The sequence below is a fragment of the Tenrec ecaudatus genome, chromosome 2 (assembly GCF_050624435.1).
Source record: "Tenrec ecaudatus isolate mTenEca1 chromosome 2, mTenEca1.hap1, whole genome shotgun sequence".
In the NCBI taxonomy this organism is placed as follows: domain Eukaryota; kingdom Metazoa; phylum Chordata; class Mammalia; order Afrosoricida; family Tenrecidae; genus Tenrec; species Tenrec ecaudatus.
This window is the reverse complement of record NC_134531.1, coordinates 172,488,761-172,497,355: the sequence shown is the minus strand read 5'-3', so window position 1 is coordinate 172,497,355 and position 8,595 is coordinate 172,488,761. Positions and strand designations below refer to the sequence as shown.

The 8,595-nt window shown below is 38.5% G+C and overlaps 1 non-coding gene across 1 annotated transcript; it reads left to right on the top strand.

Annotated features, from left to right (window-relative positions):
• The first annotated feature begins 514 nt into the window (after positions 1–514).
• On the top strand, positions 515–621 carry LOC142441922 (U6 spliceosomal RNA). Its single transcript, XR_012783200.1, has one exon. It is a non-coding gene; the product is annotated as a U6 spliceosomal RNA (small nuclear RNA).
• The last annotated feature ends 7,974 nt before the right edge of the window (positions 622–8,595 follow it).

The following is an 8,595-nucleotide window of genomic DNA, read 5'->3' as shown; positions in this document are numbered from 1 at the left end:
CAAGATCCTTTCCGACAGTGAATACCATGCCATTCCTCTTGATTGTGTTATTCCCAGCATAGTCAATCATTATTTTCTGATTCAAACTGGCCAATACCATTCCATTTCAACCCACTAATGCCTAGGGACTTCTCAGATGATACAAACAGTTGATATTTTTGACTGAAGAGTTAAAGTATTTTGTGACAAACCAAAGGTAATGCTATATCAGCATAATTATAAAAATTAATAGAAATAGAAACATTAATCACCAACTTTGATCAAATGGAAAGAAAAAAACTCAAGATAAAGAAAACACTACTAAAAAAACAAAGTAGGAGGCCTCTCACTCTCTGATTTCAAAACCCATTATAAATCCATGATAATCAAAATTTTATTGGTACAATAATAGATTTAGAAACCAATGGATTAGAAAGGAGAACCCAGAAAATCAAGCACCTATAGACACACTGTTGTTGACAAAGGACTAAAACACATTATACATTCTACTTGACGTGATTAAAATTTGGAATGAGTGCTTGCTTCGGCAGCACATATACTAAAATTGAAACGATACATAGAAGATTAGCATGGCCCCTGCGCAAGGATGACATGCAAATTCGTGAAGCATTCCATATTTTTAAAAAATAATTTGGAATGATATTATACTTATATTCAATCCAAATTAATAGCAAAAATGCCTATAAGTTAAAAAATCTAAAAATAAATTATTTTTTAAAATCTTTTAAAAGGGTTAAAACAAGAACCCACAGATTGGGAAGATATATGTGACAATTGTCAGATAAAAAGCTAATTTAAAAATCCATAAACAACTACAATACCTTATAATGAAAACACAAATAACCCAAAAATTTATGAGCACAAGATATGAAAGGCAACTAACTAAAGATGACACTGTGGCAGCCAAGCATAATATGAAGATATGCTCATAGCATATGCTATGAGAAAAATACAAATTAAAAGTATACTGATATATCACTTCATGACAACACTCAGCAAAATTTAGAAAAGAGACAGAAAATGCTAGAGAGGATATGGAGAGACTGGAATGCTCATACACTGCTGGTAGGATTGCAGAATTGTACAACGATTATGGGAAAATATGAGACTTCCTTAAATAAATATGAAAAGAAATACCATATGATCCTGCAATCTTCTACTCCATATGAATCCTAAAGAAATAAAGAACAGAACATGAACAGATATATACACACCGTGTTTATCACAACAATTTCAATTATAGCAAGAACAACAAAAGTAAATGCCAAAAACCCTGTCTGTGGAGGAACAAGTAAGTAAACTCTGGTACATACATGCAATAGAATACTATTCATCTTTACAAAACAATTATAATTCTGTCAAACACCTTGTTATAGGGACAAAATTGGTACATTTTATTCTCAGCAAATTAGCCACACTCATTGACATAAATATTTCATGACATAATTATTTTAAAAGAAAAAGAGAAAAAATGGTTTTCACAATAAAGCAAAGATTTTGAAGGTAACGATGAGATTGAGGGAGGCGGGCCAGGGAAGAGTGAAAGGAGTGACAAGGAGAGAAAAAAAGAGGGTAGGCCGGATAAAAGAAAGAGAGCCATGGGCACAGGGAGTTTGCTGGGACACTGTCACTTTCTGATTCCATAGGCTGTGCAAATACGTACAATATTCTTTCTTTGTATTTATTAAACCTCACAAATAAGGAAAAAGTAATAATAATCTATTTTTTAAATAGAGAGAGAAGGGTCGCAGCCTTAAAAATTCACAGCTCTAACCACTGGGCTGAGTGACCATAAAAGTAAAAATTGTAACATTGAAACAGACTTCCTTTTTCTGTGATACACCTGCTTGTTTCAAACAAAAAGAAATGGAGGGGGGGAGACTATGGATTGCTAAAAAATAATAAAGTAGCTGTGAAAAACCTGGTGATATGGATGGAGTGGAAGACATAACACAAGGTAAAGTTAGTCAGTCACAAAAGGACAAATCAAGATAAATGTTTTAATACCAAAGGAAACAGACATCATTGGTCACCAAGGAGTGGAGGTAAATGGAAAAAAGGAGAATGGACTGTCTGGAGGGAAGATAGGTCTTAACTTAATTGAGAGGGAAGATAATATCCCACAGAGGGAGAGGAGTCAATAATAATAACAACAGGGTGAGGGCAAGCAATTGGGAAGTATGATAGGTTATTTAAGTTTTTGGGCTTTTAAAAATACTTTTATTGGGGTCTCTTACATCTCTTACCACAATCCACACATTCATCCAGTGTGTCAAGCACATTTGCACATATGCCACCATCATCATTTTGAAATCATTCTCTTCCCACTTGAACCCCTGATATCCCCATTTCTTCCCCTAATTCTCCTGGTATTTCTATTATCCTTGTTGGCCCCGAGGGATTGATCTGTCCTGAATTCCCTGTGTTGTAGGCTCTTATCTGTAGCAGTGTGCATGCTCTGTAAGGTAGCATTGAAGTCATGATAGTGTGGTGAAGGAAGCACCAAAGAACTAGAGGAAAGTTGTGTGTTTCATTGGTGCTATACGGCACCCTGACAGGCACATCTCTTCCCTGTGATCCCTCTGTGAGAAGATATCCAATTGTCTACAGATGAGCATTAGGTCTCCAATCCAGGCCCATCCCCAGCCCCCATTCACCTTGGGTATGATTTTGTTCTGGGTCTTAAATGCCTGATCCCATCAACACCTCATGATCACACAGGCTGGTGTGTTTCTTCAATGTGGGTTTGTTGCTCTCAAATAGATGGCCACTTGTTTATTTTCAAGCCTTTAAAACCCCAAATGCTATATCATTTGATAGCCAGGCACCATCAGCTTTCTTCACCACATTTACTTATGCACCCATTTTTTTTCTTCAGCAATCGTGTTGGGAAGGTGAGCATCACAGAATGCTGGATTGTTAGAACAAAGTGTTCGTGTGTTAAGAGCATACTTGAGTCAAGTCCCAATGTTCTTCTGCAACCTTAATTCTTGACATATAGATATGTGTACCTAGTTCTATTCCCCTCTCATTATATATGTATTTAAATAAGTACATGTCTGTATTTAGGCCTCTATAAATTTCCTATGCCTCCTGGTTCTTTCCTCTATTTCCTTTCACTTTCCTCTTGTCCCACCATCAAGTTTGGCCTTCATTTTGGCCAAATGACCTTCCTTCCATTGATTATAGTTCACTGTTGTTCCCTTGACCCTGAGTTGGTTACCCCCATCCACTTCTTCCCACCCCCCCCCACCCACTTCTCTCGTATCCCTACCGGAAACATTGCTCCCATTCTTTTCATCTCTGAATGATTTGTCCCACCTATCTTATCTAAATAGACATGCAGATAAATTAATAAGTGCAACAACTTGGCAAAGCTAAATAGCACAACAAAGGAAGTCAAAACCAACAAAACAAAATAACAAAAAGAAAACCACTGATAAAAATGGAAAAGCCTGTAATAATTCAAGGCCTGATTTTTGGCTTTTGTGAGTGTTTTCCAGTTGAGTATGTTTGGGTGCCACACTGTCTCCAAAGTCTATTTTTGGTATTCCCCGGGAAGTTCATCACTATTCCCCCTGCTGCTCTGCGGCATGCCCTCGGTGCCACGCCCCAGTGTGATGGGGCCAGACCAGGCACTATTCCCGTACTGTCTCTGGTGTTGTCCCTGCAGTGCCATGGTTCAGTGAGGAACGCTGTGTCTCCTGGTGAGGCCGGACCCATGGTCCTCCCCATTCGTTGTCTACTTTGAGCAGGAACATCATCCTTGGAGCTTGGTAGGCCAAAAGGTCCTCTCCTCCCGCTCCGTTCCTATTGTTTCTCCCATTGCCCACTCTCCCCAAACTGTAGCTCCAGAGCTGTCCTCTGAAGTCATTCCTCTGAGGGGGTGTGTGCACATAATTGCGGTTGGAGTCAGTCCCACAGACCTCTTTAGGTATCAGAGTTATACTAGCTTCATAGAAAGAGTTTGGGAGTTTTCCGGCTTTTTCTATGTTCTGGAAGAGTTTGTGTAGATTGGTGTCAGTTCTTTCCTGAATGCTTGCTAGAATTCTATTAATCCATCTGGCCCGGGGGAATTTTTTGTTGGTAATCCTTTGATAACTTTGTCTATTTCTTCTATTACTATGGGTTTGTTGAGGTTCTTGACATCCATCTGAGATCGTATAGGAAGGGATTCTTTTTACAAGTTTGTCATGTCTTCCAAGTTGTTGAATTTGTTAGAGTGTAGGCCTTCACTGTACTGTGTAATCATCCTTTTGATGTCATTAGGGAACGTTTTAATTTCCCCTCGTGCCCCATCCTTTGTTCCTCTCTTTCTTTGGTAAGGTTTGCCAGTAGTCTATCAAGTCAAAGAAGCACTCTTACATCAATTTTTCCATAGTTTTCTTGTTTTCCCTCTACTGTATCTCAGCTTTGGTTTTTATTATTTCTTCCTTTTGCTATTAGTTGTTCTGTTGACTCTGTTCTAATTGGTGTAAGTTTTGTGCCAGCATAGCAACCATAAGTGTCTCTTCCGTTTTCATGTGTACATATATTGCTATCTGCCTTCTGCTGATAAATGCCTTTGCTGTATCCCAAAGAGTTAGGGACATGTATTTTCATTCTCATTGGTTTCTAGAAACTTCCTGATTTCATCTCTTATCTGGGCCAATACCCACTCCTTTTGCAACAGACAGTTATTCATCCTCCAATTGTTTGCCCTTGTTTCCTTTATCTTCCCGTTGTTGATTTCCAGCTGCTGGCATATTGGCTGGAGAGAGACGTCTGTATAATCTCTATGTGCTTAAATTTACTCAGGTTCAAGTTGTGTCCCAGCATGTGGTCTAGAATCAAGTATGTACCGGGTGGGCTTGAAAAGAATGTGAATTTCTTGCATTTGGGTAGAAAGCTCTGAAAATATCTCTCAGGTCAAGTTGTCCAATTGTGTTGTTTAGATAGGTAGCCTCCATGTTAAGTTACTTTTCCTGTGATCTGCCTTTTTAAGAGAGTGGTGTATTAAAGTCACCTACTATAACTGTTGAGCCTGTGATTTCTTTTTTCATCTTTTGGAGGGAATGATTTACGAATTTAGTGGATCTCTCATTGGGTGTGTATCTCTTAATTATGCTCACTGGTTCTTGGTCTACTGTTCCATTGAGCATTATATAGTGCTCCTCCTTATCTCTTGTTATGGCTTTTACCTTGAGATCAGTTTTGTCAGAGATTAAAATTGCTACCCCTGCTGTTTTTGCATTGCCATTTGCTTGGTTTATTTTTCTCAAGCCTTTATTTCTCAACATGTTTTTGTCTGCAAGCTTGAGATGTGTCTCTTGTGGAGAGACTGATGGGTTATGTTTTCAGAGCCAGTCTGTTACTGTTACTGTTCAGAGCCTCTGCCTTTTAATGACTGAGTTCAGTCCATTGATTTTCGATGTAATTACAGCCATCTGTGGTTAGCTTCTTGTTCCTTTTGCATTGGGTGTTTCCTACTTACCTATCTTATCAGTTTGTGTTGGGGGGGTGTGGTTCATTCTTGACTTCTTTCCACTATTGAGCTAATGCTATCTTGGGGACTGTTTTCTCTTTGCAGCCCTCTTGGTGGGGTTATTCTACACTTGATCTTAGCTAAAAGGCCAAGACGCGATTAGGGTGGAATTGTTCTTTATGACTGTCTCTCACTTGCGCTCGCTGAGTGTTGATCTTCTGCCCATACTGGATTTGCAAGGATCTTTTATAGGGCTGTGTTTCTTTTTATGTATTCTTTGAGTTTTCCCTTGTCTTGGAAGACTCTTAATTCTTCATCTATCTTAATAGATAATTTGGCCAGGTATAGTATTCTTGGGTTTGTGTTATTATTCCTTCAATTTTTGGAATATGTTACTCCACTACCACCTCTTCTTCACCGTGTCTGCTGATAGGTCAGAACATATTCTTATTTGGGTACCTTTATAAGGGACTATTTGTTTTTCCCTAGCTGCTTTTATAAATTTCTCCTTTTCCTCATAGTTGGATAATTTGACTGTTATGTACCTTGGTGAATTCTTGGGATTCAGTCTCACTGGTGTTCATTTGGCCTCCTGGATTGTTGCCTGGTGTTCATTCAGTAAGCTGGGGAAGTTTCCCTCTAAGAATCCCTTCACTATTTTCACTGTTGACTTCTTTGTTGTGTCTTCTTCTTGTAGTCCAATTATTCCAATATTGTTCATCTTCAATAGTATCAGACATGGCTCTCAGGTTTTCTTCGGCTTCTCTGATTCTTATTTGACTGATTTTCCCATTTGTTGAGGTCTCTTGTTTATCTTCTAGGTCACTGGTTTGAGTATCTTACTCCTCAAGTCTTTTGGAAGAGTCTGTTAATTTGCCACTGGATTTTGTTATTTCATCCCTTGCATCTTGTATTTCCCTTTGGTGAGTTGCCTTTATCTCCTCTATCATTTCATGCTTTTTCTGTATTGCTTTCTTCATTACTTCAAGCAGCATTCTGAAGATTTCTTTCTGTGTCAGGTCAATGTCAACTTCTTCTACGTATGTTGTTAGGTTCATGACTCCTTCCAGCATTGTCTTCTGTTTATCCTGCGTCTCATTGAGGCTGTGGGGGCTGGATTCTGTGTATGTGTTGTTTTAGAGGAGCCTGGCACCATCTTTGAGAGTTGAAAAGCACTGGGCTCTCTCTTGGGGGACTCGTATGAGTGCTTTCATGAACTACCTGCAAGTAGCTGTACTGGGTGGTGGGCTATTGCTGTATCTTTCTGAGGTTTCACTCTTACCCTCACCAACAAGTATTGTTATTTGGAATATGAATTGGATAGTCCTCTCACAGCATGCTGGTTATATGGTTGTGGGCCTACAAGGATGGAATTTCATAAGCTGATCTCTCAGTAAGCCACAGTGGTGTGTGTTACGGGGCTTGGAGCACCTCGGGTGGTGTGTGTATTTCCCTCTGAAACTAGAGTGCCGTGGAAGATGTGCGGGTGTACCCTCCTTGGTGTAGAGCAAATTAGATGACAGGTAGAATTATTGTATTCAGAGAGCTTGCCCTAGAAGTTGGGCGCATGTTCATGCAGCAGCATGGAGTACCACAAACAGTGCCAGCAGTCCTCCAAGTCACTTGTAGGGCCTTGGGGTGTAGGTGGGAGTTCCTCAGCCGTTTGAAGGGGAGATACCCCAGCTGCTTGGCTTATGGTGGAGGATGGGCATGATTTCCCCAGCACCCAGGGCTGCAACGGGGTAGGTCCATGTGGCTTCTCCTCAGGGATGTCTTGCAGGAAGTGAGCCTTGCCAGCTAAAGCAGGGAACTGGCTAAGGAAGTTGCACCCTGGTCTGACCACCAGAAAGCAAAAGACCTGAGAACTATATAGGTGAGGTCCTCTGAGCCATTTCTCTCTCCACCCTTCAATTAACCCCACATGTATTTATCAGCCAGGTTGGCCCAATAAACTAACTAACTCAGACACTCAACAGCAACCCCACAAGTATCAGACAATCCTGATTGATAAAATTAATCGTAAACTAATAGTTACTTTAGACCAATACTAATAACCTTCCAAAGATTAGTGTAATGTGGCTTACTCTCAGAGCAAAGTGAAACACATTTTAAAATATCGAGACATTTTGAAAGGAAGGCAATACAATCCACATACTCAATGACGTATAGAATTCTGAATTTACAGCAGCAACCAGAGAGGGAAAAAAATCTGACCCCGAACAGGAGAAAATTAGTCAATAAAAATAGATTCAGAAATGGTAGTCTTAATGGAGTTAGCAGCAAAGAACCATATAAACTACAAATATTGTAAACCATCTTAAGGAAAATGAAAACATTCTGATAAGAGAAATTACAGGAGTACACAGAAGAACCAAATAGACCTGTTAGAGTTGAAAAATATATTCTATTTAACATTCTAAAAATAACTATGTGGAATTAATAGTAGATTTTGTTTCAGAAGTAAAATATGGTTATCTTAAAGATGAACCAGTACAAACTATTTAAAGTAAAGCAAAGAGAAAAAATAAAATAATGGGTAGGAGCAGAAACTGATTCAGGGAACCACGGCCAAAATAAGAAGTCAATTAATTATGTGTAAGTAAAGCTTTAGAAAGGAAAGTAGAAAGAATAAAATGATTTGAAGCAACAATGGCTAAAAAATTTTCAAAATTATAAATGCACAAATTCAAGTACTCAAACCCCCCAAGTAGCATAAACATATGGAAAACTACATCATGGCACATTATAATTAAGATCTAAAATTCAGTCAAGAAAATACAACTTAAAACTAATAGGAGTTAAAAACACTAGTACAATACCTAAAGAGAAGCAAAATATAAATTATTAATTATTCGCAGGAATAATTATGTGCATAGAAAGTTTCCAAATAAAATACTAGAACTGAAAAGTGAGTGTAAGAATGCAAAAAGATAAATAGACAAAAATTCTTTATATTTTATAAGTGAGGAAAAATAACTGGATATTAAATTTTAAATATTATTTAAATGATTTTAAAATTAACAGCATGTCATCTACAAAGCACTGATAGTTTGTTTTTCTAAGGAACCTAAATAAAGATACACCAATAGGCAAGTAGAATAAGGCAGAGGGCAGAGGGGTGCACAGTGTTG